This window comes from Columba livia, chromosome 1, assembly GCF_036013475.1.
Source record: "Columba livia isolate bColLiv1 breed racing homer chromosome 1, bColLiv1.pat.W.v2, whole genome shotgun sequence".
Classification (NCBI taxonomy): Eukaryota; Metazoa; Chordata; class Aves; order Columbiformes; family Columbidae; genus Columba; species Columba livia.
Window position 1 is genome coordinate 81,154,222 of NC_088602.1, and position 18,139 is coordinate 81,172,360.

The window sequence follows — 18,139 nt, forward strand, 5'->3', positions numbered from 1 at the left end:
CATGGTGAAATGCGATGTTGAACATGCCTACGCCATTCTCTTACACTGAGTACCCAGGACTAGAGGATCAAAACCCAGGTTTTATTCAAATAAAACCTTCAGCACTTAACTTCTAAATGAGAGAAAAGTCCACATGCAGAAAAGTAGTGTAAAAAGTCACAGGCAACTCCCACTGCTGTCTTTGCCTTGGCATATTTGCCTTTGCCCTTTGTTACACTCTCGGAGAGACTCTTTGATTAGAGCAACCCTGACCGGCCTGTGCTGATCCCTGGGAGGTTGTTTCTATCCCACCATTGGCTGTAATTGATTTTTGATTTTTTTATTTTTTTTTTTTTATATTAGTTCCCAGTTGTATCTTTGCTGTGACTATCTGCTTTTTCTTTTCCTGCCATTCCCATGCATTTGTAAAACTTATCTTTCCTAAAGAGAACAACAATTTGTCGACAAAAGCAAGTAATTTTCATTCAACATATCTGTATTCCTGAAACAAGAAACATTCTCTCTGAAAACACTTTTATCATTTGAAAGCTTAGAAGAGGTTTCACATGAAGTATGTTAAAAATCAAGTGAAAAAATAAGATGAGCTAGAGAATGAAAGACACTTACATGATCATGCTGAGACTCCACAAGCATAATTTTTTGCCAAGAGTGGATTATGCATAACGTATTTGTGTCAATAACACTAGTAGCACACAATATTGTATTTTGTATTATAACTTCTTGAAACAATTTTCTGAAAGACAAGAATCTCACCATATTTAGAAGTCTAAATAGGTGACTGTGCTAGAACTCCACACAGGTAAAGCCAGGTTATTTGGTTTTCACTGACAAATATCAGTAAGACATTTCAAAGGATTTGGCTTGATTTTTCTGCCTATATTCAGCAAAGAACGAGTTCTTGTCTTTTGAAAGTGCCAAGTCCACCAAAGTGACAGTTGCTATTATAGTCCCGAGGAAACACAAGACTTACAATTCACCTTTTTCTTCACTGACCATTTATAAGTTACACTACTTTCAAAACATGGTTCATCACAAGTATTCCTCCTTATTCAGAGATTTCTTCAGATTAATTCTGCATATAGTAATTCATTTCACATACCTTAGGTTTTCAGTTCTCCTAAAGAATAATAATGATGCTATTAAAATGGCTGTAAAATAACCTAATTAAACCTTCTATGTGATCTTTAGAAGCTTCACTAAAGCACTTTGCAAGCTCTCAAGATATTAATATGTTCCTGAAAAGTATACTAAATATATATTTATTTAATTTATTTTTTGGCCTTCAAAGAAAACGTGTAAAATACTCTCAATTTCTGCTGTTTTATTTTCCTTTCAACAAATGAAGCTTTCATCAGATATACATGGAGCTGATACAAATATGAAGTTGACAAAGCAATATCAGGCATTTGGTAATATTTGTTAGCACTTTCCTTTGGGAGGACAGTTACAACAAAATTTGGGCAGACTGTTTACTGAAAACAGTAAAAACCTAAATTGTGAAAGACCTGCCGGACTCTGAAAAGTTATTAAGGAAGCATTAATGAGGTAGCTCCAGGAACAACTAGATGCCATAACATTCTTAACAGACTGGAATGATGTGGAAGTAGAACTGAAACTGTACCAACATAGCAGGCCAGGGAAAGCTGCCCTTAAGTGATTTTTTAATTAGCATTATAAGCAGCTTCTGGTACTATGACTAAAACATGCTGTTGATATGCCTACAAATTTTAGCAAACCAGACAGAATGCTCTTTCAGGTTATTGATAGAGGCCCCAAAGGAAAATACGGCACTTCTTCCACCTTCGTATGTAGATTAGCGTTCAGATCCTCCCCGCATAACCTCTCGTATACTGTTTACAATGTGCAAATATGTAAGTGGAAATTTGTGAAACTTTGGTCTGTGCGATTCTCAGCTTGGGCAGCATTCAACGCTCAGCCATGTCATTCACTCAGTTTCACACAATTCAGCTGGTGGACTTCAGCAACAGAGCATTTATCGGCTAAACAGCAGACTATGCGCCGAGCATCTGATATAATACATCACTGATTGTGGTTTTGTTTTCTCTCTTATGACTGGATTTTAATAATGAAAAACTGGAAGAAAATTCTTAGGTCATCAAGTACAGTCCCTTGGTATTACAGGCAACCACATTTTGTAATCTCTTATGTAAACTGATCAAGCTCCCTCAAATCTGTAATATTTTTATGACCTTCAGAGATGGAAGCAGCAAAGTATATTTATTTTGTTTTACACTGGATGAACTCTCCCTGGCTTTTGTTATAGCCAAAGAAAGCCTCCCAGCAACAAGCACAATAGAATTTAAGAAAATAAAAAAGGTACCCAATTATTAAAAAAAAAAAAAGCTGTCTCGAAGTTAGCCAAATACAAATGAATACTATGCTATCTTAAAATTTCTTTTACATTATGAAATGCACGCACCTATAATCACAAAATCATATTGAAATGTGAATTTTATGATAAGCAACTGTGCCATACTGAGCTGCAGTTACCACTACAACTAGGGATGGGATCAATCAGACAAATTTAATTCAAAGCATTTGTGAAGCTGAAGTTGATAAAAGAATACAAGATTTGCCAAAAATCCAGCTTAATTTGATTTTATCTAATATGTAGAATCATCCCTACTGCAAACAGAAGAAAAAGGATAAACAACACAAATTGCACAGTAGAGTGTTTCAGCATCAGAAAAAGAGCCTAATGAGACACTATTATGACTTACATCTGGCTGATCCATCTATACATGTAGAATTTAAACTTGAACATATTGATACCATCTTTCAAGCCAAATCTATAAATTTGTTTAAGACCTGGAAATAGGAATGGCAGAAGATATTTCCGATCCAAGGCTAACTAAGAACGTTATAAGAACCAAACAACTGGAAGAAGTTTTATATTTTTTCTCCATGGGCCATAAAAAGCTGATAATTATTGGCAGTAGCACATCAGACATTATTTAAATAAAGAACACTGAATAGAACATTTGGTTATATTTTCAGATCACACTTCTGTGTTGTTCAGAAAGCTGTCTTAAGCAAAGCAAACATTTGCTGTACTTGGGTTTGCAGAACAACAGCATTATTTGTGGTCTCATGAAATACCTCATATCTTGCTGATGACAGACAAGTGCCTGCACTTCTTGTTCTAATACAAGCTGGAAAACAGGATTCCTGATCAGAAAACGTGTAATAATATAGTTAGGTTCATATTATGACTGTAGCAAGCACATGCTCAGTTTTCAAAATGTAGAACCTGCTAAGGCTTTCTTAGCTGCAAGGCAATTAGGAACACATGACAGCCTTCTCCAAACAGCCTGAGCTGCCATTATAGAATGAAAGGGGCTCAGACCAGCACCTGACTGTGGGGGGAAGGGGCGGTGGGGTATGGGTAGTGACACCTGCGTTGTATTTGGTTAGCAAGACCAACTTCAGAAACAAGTTCAGAGGATCAAGCTCAACTTTTTTTTGCAAACGCCTTGATGCTGTGCAGGGGAAAGCAAGACGTTTGACCCGGTGCCTGCTACTGTCAATCTCTGGGCTTGGCAGAAACACAGCCTGGCAGCAGCAGTTACAGCATCTCCTCTTCGGCTCAGTTTTTCATTGTACTTCATCTTGGACAGTCATTTATGTATCTGGGAAGAGATGGGAGGTTGACATCGTTCTAATGCAGTAATATTTACAGCCGCCTCTACCTCAGGCCCTCAGTGCATCCAAAAGCAAAAGTTATGAGTGCAAGAGAGCATGCTGAGCCATCTGATAGAAATTCCATTTCTGTCACTGCTGTCAAGCGCTCCAGACATATTTAATAACTTAGCTATAATAGCCCTACTTTTATAGTTCTAGAGCTAAGTGAAAACCACTTAAAACAAAAAAAAAAGTGGTGTGAAAACGAGGACTAACAGCCAAATTCAGGCCATTGCAACTCTCGCAATACCAGCTCCAGCTTTTCTTGTGAAACACAGATATCTCACCCAGAAATGGGGCTGTATTTGTTTTGCAATTTGAGTGAGTCAGACACATAAATATTTAAGTTTTAATTCAATTGCCTCTCCTGCGGTCGATGAGTCACTACTGCTCTGATATCTGAGGAGTCTCACTAGGGGAGGTCCTGGAAATGTGTTACGGTTCCCAAGTGGGTTCCAGCCGGAAAGTCTGTGAGCTGCACGTTTAAAATGTATAAACTTATTTTCCTTTCATACACTCAAAATATATGTAATGAACTAGAATGTGTTTGCTTCCTGGACAGCAAACAATCTTGCAGCCAGAAAAAATGTTTACTTTGTAAACACTATTTTCTTTTCAGAAAACTGTTTCAGCAATAGGTTCCATGATGAAAAACAGCCTAGGTCATAAAAGACCTAAAATAAATAGAAACTGTAACACTTTTCTTTCTCTCTGAGCTCCTGAAAGTAACTCTAATGTGTGAAAAATACAGGGAACATACTTTATACAAATGGATGATGCAGGATAATTTCAAAGCCTTTGATCAAATATGGAGTATTACAAAACTTTCCATACACAAGCTGCAAAGAGTGACTAATTAAAAGCTAGAAAGCTACATTTCATTGGCATACACTTTACAAATCAAGTGGGTAAGTCAGCTGCAACTGCAACATAAAAATAATTAATGTGAAGGTGTAAGAAAGACACTCCCTTTCCTATATGACACTCTGTAATATTCCTGTAACCTTTCTGAGTCATCTTACGAGCACTTAACATTAAATGTGCCATCACTTATTTACTTGTGACAGTTCCTGTTTTGACTCGTACTGGTTAAAAACATGGGGTCAGTACTGAAACAATAGATGGACACCAAATTCAGCCCCGCTCTGAACAGACTTCACGTGTTCCATCCTTCGAGGTTCAGGTGAGAGAAGAACAAAATAACCATGCCAGAGCTCAACAGGTCCAAAATAGGGACAATGGCAAATCAAAAGACAAAACTTCACAACCTTCATGGCCTTGTGAGCCTTGCAGCCCCTGAGGGACTCCTGACCCTAGCTGTGAACCGAGCCACCTACTTTGCAGTTGAAAAGTAAACCTGCTGCAGATGTCCTGACACAGACCAAAATCCCCAGGTCTCCAGCTCCAAGTTCTGGAGCCTCTGCAAATGAGCTCCCCACAGTCCACACCTGACAACTCCCAGTCCTCAGGAAGATCTCTACGCGTCTCAGTGGGATGAAGCCCAAAGTAACACAACTTTGCTGCACAGCTGTTAGTGTGGAAATATTAGGTGTGAGCAGAGTATTATTAAATCTTTCCCCCAATAACCATCTGTTCTTCTACCCTTGATCCCAATTCTGTATTTGCACATAAAATGCAAGGGTATGCATATACACTATGCACTTCTCCCCTAAAACAGAAACAAAACCCTTTGCTTTTCACTTCACTAGCATTTTGAAACTAGAATTGATATTTACCTGAAGTCCGGGTTTTCATATGCTGGTTGGTAGCTTTTGTGGCAGCTCAAACAGGTGTCACAATCTAATGATGCATATTTAGGAAAATACTATTTTCATGATAAGCAGTGATAAAACAGAATAGACACCCAAATGAAAAATATTTTTACAATATGTAAAAGCTCCTTTTACTATATGTAGCATGCTTTACACATTCTTATTATTTTTCTTTTTTCTTTTTTTTCTTTTCCTGCTGCCAGCCTATATTAATGAGGTGGTAGATATAGAGAGGGAAATGACATACTGCCTACATATGTTATTTCAGAATAAGTATTCCAAAAAGAACTCAGAATAAAATATCCCCCACATGCTTCAGTTTAAACGCATCAGCTCTCTTCTTTAATGGTTGTTACACTGGCTTTTCTTTTTCACTTTGCAATAAGCAGATCGATTTTCTGGATGCTACACTACTCTTGCGTGAGCATTTTGTTCCTTATAATTGCATCCACCTTCAATTAATTTCATTTTTTCTGAGATACTGGCGGGGGCGGTGAGTTTCCTACAGGTACCCTGAACGCAAAGATTTTTGGAGGGGGAAAATACATGCCACGGGTAATTTCATGGAGATGGAACGACACCGTGCCACTGGCGCCTGAAATTTAGCAGTTAACTGTGGGTGCTGCAGGGCTGCTTTTTGTCACTGGTGTCAAATTTACAAGAAAATCACCACAGAATGCCTTTAATGTTAGCTACAGTTTTCAGTTCTGGAAAGTACTGGGGGAGGCAATGTATTCCTTCCCATGTACAGAGGTTTGTCTTCCAAAGCTGGAGCTATTACAGATGATGGGCTGTGGTTTGCAAACAACAAAGATGTCACCAAACTACAAAGCATTTTTTTAATTTGCATGTCACTTAAGTAAGATAAAATTAAATTTTAAAGAAAATAACCAGGGTTTTGTTTGTTTGGTTTGGTTTTTGCTTGTTTGTTTTCTTTCACTAATTGACATCCAGATCTTGATGGTGACTTTTGACTCCACAGACTAAAGAAATTAGCTGACATCATACTATCGCCTGGGACATATATAGTGACCGATAGCTCTTGTCCACAGTGTTCATACAAAACTAAACACTTCATTTCAGATAACTGCAAACTATGCTGCTATTCCCTTTAAATAACGCACCTTTATTTATTAGAAATAAAAGTCTAGTGTATCATCATATGTAAATAAGCATTTTTCCATCAATTTTTCAGGCTCTGTCCCATTTAAAATAATCAAATAGCTAGTTTATTAACTAAATATTCACATTAGAATTGTAGCACAACAGTATCTGAATATGACTTATTACCACTGTAGCAAGAGTAGAGATTTTACATGCAATAATTTGGCAAGATTTGACATACAGTAGTTGTATTTTCCCAAAGGGAGAGCCAAAATCTGGCCAGATCTGTCATGATTTTGTAAGTGTGCCAGATACAACATAGAATAGATGTGATTAATTATCTGAAGAATTATACACACATGTATTTCCATTAAATAGTCACAATCCTCCCTATACAAATTATACCAACAACTGCCATCTTGCTGGGCAGTCTGAGACAAGGGAACAGAGAGAAATCTCACAGAAGCAGTGAGGTTCTATCCAGTACTGAAAAAACAACAACAACAACAACAACAAACCCCAAACCAACCAAACAAAAAACCCACCACCTCCCCCCAAAAAACCACAAACAAACACCACCTCTCCCCCCCCCTCAACAAACAAACAAAAAGTTAACTTGCATTTATTTCTTATACTAGAATGATTTCAAAAATCTCATCCTTGCTCAGTTTCTCCTTATTTTGTCCATGGTATAAAATTATATCAATGCATTCAAGATTCACAAAAGCATATGGCCATGGTTTGAAAACTAAATGACAAAATTCAGACTTCCAAAACAATCTTTAAATATATAATAAGTGGCTGGAATATTAAGTCAAGCAACAAATGTGTATTTAAAAATTTATTAAGAAGGCAACATTTTAATTAGGAGCTCCGTTTTAAGATGCTCTTTTTTAAATCTTTCCTTACTAACTACAGTAACAGAAAATACTTTTTTAAAAAATTCTTTTAGTTTCTAAACAATAAATACAGTAGCTTTCTGAACATACTCACAGAAATATTTGTCATATTAAATCACAAAGATTACAATGAAAATAAGTTTAAAGATAATAGTTTAGTAGATTTGACACCAAAACACTGTGTACTATATATACTGTCAGATTATAATTTCCAATTTAATTTGAATTACAGGGAAGCAGTATTTTAGACAGGTTACAGCACAACTTTAGTGTTCTTGCAACTATAAAGGAATTCCAGAATTCCTTAGGCACAGTTCTGATTTTTGTGCCTTGGGGAAGACATAAAACAATTGCTTTATGGTCAATCAGTGAAGTCTTTAGAAGGTCTTGCTGGGGAAATTGTTACTGCCATCTGTAGTGAAACTGTATAGGCATAACTAAAATGGAGCACAAGATATTCTTCCCTTATAAACTCAGACCTGCTGGAATAATTCCTGTGAACAGCCACCTGCTCCTACAAGACACTTGTTCTGCTTGTAAGATGGATGTTAGCTCCATGCTAACTTCTGAATGAGAAATTCATGAAGATAGCCAACCATTCACACAGCCATTCCATTGCAAAAATTACATATGTTCCTATACTTCAAAATAATATGTGATAATATGTCATTCAGATGGCATCACTCTTAGGTGGTTCAATTAAACCACACAAACTGCAAGACAGAGGTATGCAAGAGAAAAGGGTGTTATAAAGACAGATTTTGTAACTTTTCATATTTTTTTGAACTACATGTTGTATAGTAGCCCACATTTAACCTACATGGTCATCTCATGGCCTTTGAAGCCCTGAGAATATCCAGCAGCCAGGATAGTAATTAACTTTCATGCTGTCTAGTCCAGACAGATGAACAACTCTAAGGAAAAAGCTTGTAATTTTTTTGCACCAGAAAATGAAATCATCAAACAACCTTGTTTCCATCAGGCATTGCGAGGTCAATTTGGATCCAGACTTCGGCCGTCTTCATGCTGAACCCTATCACTATGGCTCCTCTTGTTGTAACAAAGTTGTATTCCAAGGTGGAGAAAAAAACCACACCAGCAAGAGGTTAATTGCCTAAGTTAATACCCTGAATTTTGCCCCTTCCGGATATGTAATAGATGCCAGAAATAAGCTGCAAATTTTAGGTGGGAATTTTCTAACTACATACTACAGTTAGCATATGGTACACATCTATAATATGATTGGGAAAAGCAAGAAGAACAAACTTGTCTACAATAGCAACCCTTGTCTACGGCAGGATACTTCTGGGAACATGGGCCAAAAGGGAAATCCAGCACTTCCAACCAGTACCTGAAGCACCACAGAAGCTGGAAACATTGCTGGGCCTGAGAATGCCAAGCCCTGGCACTTGCTGTCTGTGCTGTGAATATGTCAACAGCACTTCAGTGCCAACACATGAAGAAATATCATGACCTGTGTTACCAGTCAAATAAAAGTGAAATTCATACTTATATGATAGCCAAACCCAATAAGACTCTTAACCAAGGCCCAACTGTAAACAGAAAACTGTTCACTCACTTCATCCAGGCTCTCAAAAATATGAATGACCCTTTCTGTCCCTTTTCTGCATGTTTATAGTCCTCTGATGCCTAAGAATTAACACTGTAAAATCACTGTTCACCTTACAGTATGTTCCCAGAAGTTAATCCCAAACACAGGGGAAAGCAAGAGAGTAAAGATTTCTTCCTGAAGAATGCCCAGGTCTTTTTTTACTCCTATGACATTGACTGGTGGAATTAAAATAGATGGAACAGAAAAATCAATTTCATAGCTTTTGTTCACCAAAACACAAGTAGTAAATCAAAGCTATGAATTCTTTGAGTTAATTTTTGAAAACATCACCTGATGCAATGGACAGATTTGATGCGAGAAATTAATTGTATGTTTTTGATGCTTGTGACGTGAAATATGCATTTCAAAGTCTGCTGACAGTGGCCTTCCTGTCACCCAAAGAGGAAAGCAGCATTTTAAATCCTTTTTCTGCTTTTGTTATTTTTATTGTGTGCTCTCAGTAAGGAGGTGAACAGTCAGTCCCAGATGGTTACCAAGTCACATTCATCAGATAATTTCGTAGGTAGTAACAATGTCACTATTTTTTTTTTTAATTGAACAGTAGACAGTTTATATCTTCAGAATTAACTTTTTAAGTCCTAAAATACTGCTCTTGTTTCAGTGCCTAGATGACTGGTTTTATTTCTAGACACTAGTCTGAATACTTGAAAAAGCAACAGAAGTGAATTAGCAGACCGTATTTAGCCACTAAGTAAAGCCTTCTATAAAGATCTTGCTGTTTTGAGCCTACTTGTGGTCTGCAGCCTTATCACTGCTTTAAAAAACACACAAAATGATGCCAATTTGGGGTTCAGGTCACTTGTACTTGCTACAAACATCACACACACTTTCACATATGGTGGTTCCTCCCACCCTGGGCAGGGCTGGCAGCAGAGCTGGGCCAGCCTGGCCCTCAGGCAGCTGCCTGCTGGGAGCCAGTCACTACAGATGCCAAGAGTAAAAGCAGGTTTATAAAGCCCCCATTCTCCCTCCCCCTCTTTTTCTCTTTTTTTTTTTTTTTTTTTTTTTAAATGCCTCTGTTTTTCCTCTGTTAAAGCACTCTGCAAATGAAGAAAATGGTTTATCAGGTCACCCCTAATTAGCTCCATGAGTGGTTTCCAGCACAGCTATATGAGGGTTTTTTTTTGTTGTTTAATTTAGGACAGTGAACTGATGCTCCTACATACATGCTTCAACTACCATTTTTCTATTTATAGCCTGGAGAAGAGGAGACTGAGGGGAGACCTCATGGCAGCTACAGCTTCTTCACAAGGGGAGTAGGAGGGGCAGGCACTGATCTCTCTGATGACCAATGACAGAACCCGAGGGAATGTCAGGAAGATGTGCCAGGGGAGGTTTAGATTGGACATCAGGAAAAGGTTCTTCCCCCAGAGGGTGGTGGAGCACTGGAACAGGCTCCTCAGGGAGGTGTCACGGCCACAAGCCTGACAGTGTTCAAGAATGATTGGACAACACCCTCAGACACATGGGGTGAACTGTGAGGTTGTCATACGCAGGGACAGGAGTTGGACTTGATGATCCTTGTGGGCCTCTTCTAACACAGGACATTCAATAATTAAGTTATGAAGAATTTTTTATTTTTTTTCCAGCAGGAGCAGCACCTGCTGTGGTGTGTGGTGCAGTTCATTCAGGAATATCTGTGTCATTGGTGTGCAGGAGTGTCAAAATGACACCCCACAAAACGAAACCTGTAGTTCCGGGACCTGCCAGAGGGTGTGCGATGAAAGCAGGATGGCTGGAGGGTTAAGTGTGGGAAACACTGGCAAGGTGCTTCTGCTTTGTCACGTCACTCCAATAAGAGCCATGACTGCGGAAAGGAGGGAGATGGGTGACTTCTAGATATACCAGAGGTGGTTTGCATAACAGTCATCATTGCCAGCATCTTTAGTATTTAAAGCAGAGGAGGTTCTTTGTCTTTGCCTCTGAGTCTGAATAAACAACATCACCCTACCCTTCTCCTTTTGCTGTGGTGTGAACTGCCAAACGTTTCGAGACACTTCAACCAGCCATAACACACAAACTGAGTTTCCAAATTATTTTGTTAGTAATTATTTTTTTCATTGAGCTCATCTATACTGTGGGGATAATTTAGGCATAGAATGTGGAAAGTATTAGCAACACTGATAAAAACGCTAAGGTCATTCTCTCCTCACAAGAAAAGAGTAAGGCTGTGAGGATTAGAGCCTTAGCCTGATGAAATAAAGAATTAAGACCTTTTGTCTGACCTTGAAAAAAAAATCACTTTGCTTCTGAATCAGACCTTAAAGTTGGAGTATTGACACATACTTCTTCATTATCAATAAGGCCTGCAAGCCCATCAGATACCTCAGGAACAGAAACCATTGAAGTGCATAAACATCAATGCAATTGTTTTCTCATATGAATGACTTTAAATGGATCCCCAATTTTGCACACTGAAGCTTCTCTTTTGAATACACACATACGTACACGCATACATCTCTTTACAAAAAAACACTTTCCCTAGGTTTATGTGTTTGTTTTTAGTTTGAGAACAATGGAGAACAACTGAGAGGAATTGGAGAACAATTGTTTGAGAACAATTTCTTCTGAAACTCTCTCTGAAATGTATTGTTGCAAGCAAAAGTATGAATTCTGTCCTGTATTTTTTTCCTTACTACCTTTCCTTCTTCTGAGAGATCACATTAACTGTCACTCACATGCACAGTTCTAGTTATGTTTTGTTTATGGCTTTTCAGCAGTTCTGTAATCCTAGAGGATGAAAATATTTTCCATTTGCCACAGTGACACGTGCTGTGGAGAGAAAATATGAACAGCTGCAGGCTTCCCTAATAATGGGATCAGGTAACACACTGTTCAGGATTTTGGTTCATAATTTTTCCTTAAAGGAAAAAGCAGGTCTTCTGTCCAGACATCTCAGTGCAAGACTATGTAAGGACCACATTCTTGATCAGAAGTGAGTGCTTCAAATGAAACATCTCTGCACTGCCTGGCTGACAGACTTTCATCAACACAGAATTGGCTTATTTTAACCACCTTCCTCTGAACTGAACTTGCTGGCTTTAAGTTAACCATATGCGCTCTATGCAAGTACTCAGAGTTCAGTCTTTACAATTAAACAAACTTTTCAAAAGAAAAAGCAGCCTGCAGGTCAATGAAACTGAGGTGGTGAGTTGCCATTACCTTACTGGGCTACTTTCAATATTTGTCAGTGATATATTAGGTCCATAAAAAATAAGATATCATTATTTAGAATGTTTACTTTAGCTTGGCTCTGAGAGGCATTTGTGACCTTACAGAAGTACTTCATTGGAGGTCATTATTTAGACTAAATTCCAGATACAGAAAACAAAGAGCTCTATTCATAACAACTAAGACAGCAAAGTATTCACAAGATAAATGAGCAAGAATTTAAAAAAGTAGACTAAATAGGACTCTGATTCAATAGAGGTTCCCATCCAGGAAGCACCCTTGTAAAGCTAACTCTTTAATCACACACTTAATTTCATTCTAAGCAGCAGTGAACTCAAAACTTAATAAATAGTATAAAGTGCTTTCTTGACTATGAGCCTAGGATGCCTTTCAAACAGAAATTCCTTGATTACGCATAGGATATGATTTATTAGAAAGCAAAAAGACCCACTACAATATCTGGCAGCACCACAGCTACCAAGCACATCTTTTTCATGGTTCAGACTTAAAATTGTTCTTACCAAATGGCTGGAAGCATACAGGTCAGAAAGGAAGTAAGCTTGTGGACAAGCATCTTGCATTCATTGAATCAACAATAAATGTGTCAGCCAAAAGAGGGAACTTTGTATTCCCAGAATATGCTGCAGAAGGATAGCCTGTAATACCCTGAGATCTGAATGAGCAGATGAGTTTTTAATTAATAGCTCATCTTTCCATCTGTTCAGCAATCAACCCTACTGACAATATTGAACACAAATAACAAGCAATATCAGTGTAAGGACACTATTCTGGTTTTTACATGAAGGATACATCACTGTTTCTTGAAGAAAATGTAAGCACCACTTATGTCAGGTGATTTCAGAAATACTCAGGTATTTCAAGGTACCTACAAATATTCTCCAACATAATGAGGCAGATGGAATGAAAAGTTGAGAAGATAATTGCACAAGGCCAGAAAACATACAAAGACAACGAGCTTTTGACTGAAATAATCTCCATTTACAGAAGCTATGAAGAGTAGGTCAGTGGCTGGAGATGTTCTGAAGACTGACATGTCAGTAAGTATCAAGACTAAAAAGAGTTGGGTATGGATTTTTTCTGACAATCACCTGCAGTAAATACTCACTGATCTTCATTACCTTCCTCTTATATCAAGTGAGGATCCTTATTAGGGCTGTGCTGTCTTACACAAAATGAACTTGAAATGGAAAAAGTGAAACTACAATATATACAGGAAACTACAAGATATACAGGAATAGTGAACATTCTTAGTGACACTTAAGAAAAGGCTAGCTTTTAAATAAACAGTCATTAAAGTATTATAATGGAAAACCTACAGGAAATAACATTGTCAGTAAATGTCAGTGATTTACAAATGGAATTTTTTGGCTTCTTAAGTTGCTACCTTTACCATTGCTTCCATTTTAATGTGTTAAAATGTGAAGGCTTTGTAGAAGAATGGTTACTACCTGTACAGTCTGTACCACAGGGCTTAAAAAGCCTTGGAAATGTTTATGGCATTGTACTAATAATTATTGAGACATGATGCCAAGAAAAAATAACTTTTTACAAAATAACCTTGGAAAACCTCTCTCCTTTTCCTGTCTGTTTAACATGAAGGTTAAAAAGCATTAAAAGGACAGAGAAAATACTTTTCACTTTTACAGAGACTGTAAAATAAACCCTATGTAACACTCACTTATGGGATAGACATTTCACAAAACCACAGAATGGTTGGGATTGGAAGGGACCTCTGGAGACCATCTAGTCCAACCCACCTGCTAAAGCAGGTTCACTCAGAGCAGATCGCACAAGAACGTGTCCAGGTGGGTTTTGAATGTCTCCAGAGGAGACTCCACAGCCTCTCTGGGCAGCCTGTTCCAGTGCTCTGGCACCCTCAAAATAAAGAAGTTTCTCCTTATATTCAGATGGAACCTCCTGTGCTTCAGTCTGTGCCCATTGTCCCTATCACTTGGCACCACTGGAAGAGTCATAATTTCTGCATCTATATTTATTATTTTTGAGCCTTCACACTATTTAAAGACCACTTCTTTAACAATGTGTCCCAATCCTCCCAAAGCTGATTCCTTTTAAATTATAATTTATTTTTATTTATTTGTTTTTTTAAATCTTGGTTAAAAGCATGCAAACTTTTCTTTTTTTTTTTTTTTTTCTCTCCAAACAAGCTTTCATGGAAGAAGGCCTTCTATTCTCCTATAAATTATATGCACACATTACATCAATATATTTTATTGTATTATTTCAAGTAATTGTGGCAGATATCTTGATCCTGATGGATCTTTGTGTGTGATTGTCTTTGTCATCTCTGAAAAGATATTGATCCTATAAGGAAGGAAAGATCTCAGGTTCTAGAAGGAGTGTTAACAAGAAATTGAAAAACATCTTTTTCTTACTTTGAAGAGAGAGAGGAAAAAAATATTTGCAACAATTGGGATGTAGCCAAGAATGTACTCTGCCCTGTACATTCTTCATCTAATACATAGGTATTTTGTTGTTACAGGCACAAGCTCACTTGCTGTTGTTTTGGGGACTCTTAATGGTTCACATACTTACCAATTGGCTTAGTTGCAGCTAAGGAAACTCTGACATCACTTAACAAATATTTACATAACTGTAAGTCCTGATTTTGAACAATTGCCTCAGGAAATACATATATATAGATCTACAAATTTTTTATCAGCTTCATCTTCTGATACGACTACTTCTATTAAAAAAATACGCTTTGAAAAAACAGACGTGATTTTGTTTAATAGTGATAATTTGAAACTTCTTGAAATGCTGTATGTCAACCAACTAAAAGTTCTTCAGGAAAAAGCATGTGCAGTTATTAGCAAAATACATGCTTGAAGTGCAATATAGTTGGCTACAAGTAATAAGCAATATTAATACATTTGCAGCAGAGTACTTATATTACAATTTCATTTGAATCTTTCTGAATAAATACAACTGTGGACTTCTCCAAAATCAACCCTGTGACTCAGCTGGACCTGATATTTGCCTTACTTTACCGCCACACTAATGATGGTTGGCATTTACACTGACTGGGGTTATGGTTAGACCTTCTATATATCAGTCAAGGACCAAAGCCTACGAAGCACCAAAGCCTACAAAGCACCATTGATTATAGATTGTTTTTGCACTGCCTGGACATTTTCTGAGATTCAAGATTTGGCATTCTTAATTTTCCACCTTACAAAACAAAGAAAAATTCAAACCGATCCTTATCAATTGCACCGTTCTCATAGAAATTTGTATGAAAACATTAAATCCAAATGGAAAATTGCACTGGAAAAGTAGACTCCTATATATATATATGGGAGCATAGGAAGCTGAAAAAAGTGGAAGTCATTCAAACACAACTTCACTGTACAGCTAAATCATATCAAAAGTAGCTGAAAAATCTTTAATCCTAGCTTGCAGTTATTCCTCTGCCCCATGAAGTATGAATTATCGAAGCATATGACATTAATTTTAACACTGAATTGTATTTTTCTCTCATGTTCAAGAAGCCACAAATATTTCAATTTTCTCCTGTGTTGGTGTGTAGAACTGCTGAGTACAGATTCAGATTTCCAGATATCACCGTATCTATTATAGATGCTAACAGGATTAGCCAGCATTAGACCGGCATCCACAGGAAGCGTGATACACAGTAAGACCTGAGCAATTCTCTCAGGAGGCAAAAGGTCCAAGTTGAGGCATGCATGATTTCAATGCAATTCTTGGCACAATTAACTGCTTGACCTGCAAGATTAACAAGCATATAATCTCATTAATTGCCCATTTTTTTGAGCCATTCTGCTCATTTTTTAGTAAGTGTATAATAACATAGTGCTACCAGTTTTTATGGAGATGATCAAAGAAATTATACATTAAATATCCTGGTGATGAATGAGGACTGCATTTCACATTGCCCTCACTCTCTCTCATCAGCTCTGTTGATGTGATAGGTGTATGTATATTTATGCAACTTAATATTGCTCTAAAGATGAAGCAACACTAATCCTACTAAAAGTAGTTCTGGTTCTTACAGAGGTTACATAATTGGGTTTTTGTCTCCTTAATAACGTGGGTAGAGAAATAAACTAAAGAATGAAGAGATTTTAAAATCCTCCATTAAGCAAGGTGTGACATACCAAATTAATTCTGTTGTAAAAATAATTTCTGTTCCTTTTAGACTACAAACATACACTGTGCTAACATCTATACAGTCTAGATCCTGTAAGTCAGAACAAGAACTAATTCTCTTTCTCCCCACTCAAGTAAATGAGTGGATTTTTATCTTTTAATTCTATAGATACACACAAGTGTCTAATTTTTCTTTTAAATTGATATCTGCTTAGAAGAAAAAATTTTTTATTTTAATTATTACTATTATTTTTTTTATTAGTAGCAGAAACTGCATTTGGAAATCTATTCTTTAACTTACGTTATGCACAAGGAAGCACACATGCTTTAATGATTTTAATTTGGTTTTACCAGATTTCATATTAATTGTATGTAGTCTTTTGGTCAAATTGCTTTTAAAAAGAGAGGTCACCAACAACTGCTTTTTAATCTCTAGTGTTTCTTCTAATTCTTGGATTATACTGTTGTGTTGCTGTTCTTTTTCTCCATTCCCAGCCAATAAACATATAAAATCATTAGGTCATACCACCTGTATGAAGCCTATTGTAAATATAATGTAAGTGAAACAGTATTTGAACAACTAAGAAAGCTAATGTCTTTTTAGGACCAAGCTAAGCAAATGAAACATCATGGCTGCTTGACATTCCCTGCCCTAGTTCTTCCAAAAGGCAAAGCAGAGAACTGTCTGTATTTTGTTTGATTTAGTAATTTAGAAAAGGCTACACTTCCTTTCCCCTGTGTTTTGTTTTTTTTTTTTCCAATAACCACATCTTTTTATAATTTAGGTGGTAACTGATGAAACAGTTTTTTCCTTTCTTTGTAAAATGTGTATATTTATAGAACTGTATAAATAATAGAACACTCACAAGAAGCCTCTAATAATAATAATTTCTTCTCACACTAACTTTTTAGTCTAAATGATTTCTCTTTGATCAAAGAGCATCAATGTGTTGCAAAACGTGTTCCTTTTAACAGCTGGTGAAAGTATAACAAATTTTCAGGATGGCTTAAGAGTTTACTAAGGAATATGTGAGGCTAGGGCAAGCAACATCGTGACTTTAAACAGAAATATAATAGAAATTGGGTGGGGAGTTTAGCTGCAGGGATGAATGGAATTGTATAAATCTTTAGAGATGGAAGAAGCCAGCCTTGGTCTCAGAACTATTCTTCCTGACAGCGAGAGATTTGCTATTAAAAGCATTTCACTCTTTTCATTGCTTTTCATTTACAAAGTTCTAAAGATTTTCTATGACCTTATCAAGTCTTCACTTGCTCACATTCACCTCCACTCTAAAAAGTACCAACAAGAGTTTTCTCCTTAATTCCCTAATATAATTAAGTTAAGCTTGAAGCAACTCTTCTGTGATTAGCTTGAAGTTTGCTGTTTCTGACTTTGGTTCCTGAGAGCCAGGGAATCTATATTTTCCAACTGCGTCACCTAGTCTAATAAAGTACTGTAAGAATCCACAACAAGCCTTGTCCCCCGAGTCAAAAGTATCACCCAATTTGAAAGGATTTATAATTACACATTATTTCAGAAAGTGCAGCCCTTAATACTAGCAGATTAATTGTCTGGAAGAGGAGCCCTTCCACAGTAAAAATTTAATGGGAACACAGACACATCAAGATCCCAGTGAACTATACCAGGAAAATGTAAACAACACAGGGCAGCAAAAGGCAGAAAGTTTTCTATGTAATAAAGCAGTTTT

The 18,139-nt window shown here is 37.0% G+C and overlaps 1 protein-coding gene across 8 annotated transcripts in view; it reads right to left on the reverse strand.

Moving 5' to 3' along the window:
* ROBO1 (roundabout guidance receptor 1) overlaps positions 1–18,139 on the reverse strand; it is a 736,887-nt gene that overhangs the window by 408,944 nt on the left and 309,804 nt on the right. The gene's annotated exons all lie outside the window — the stretch shown is intronic.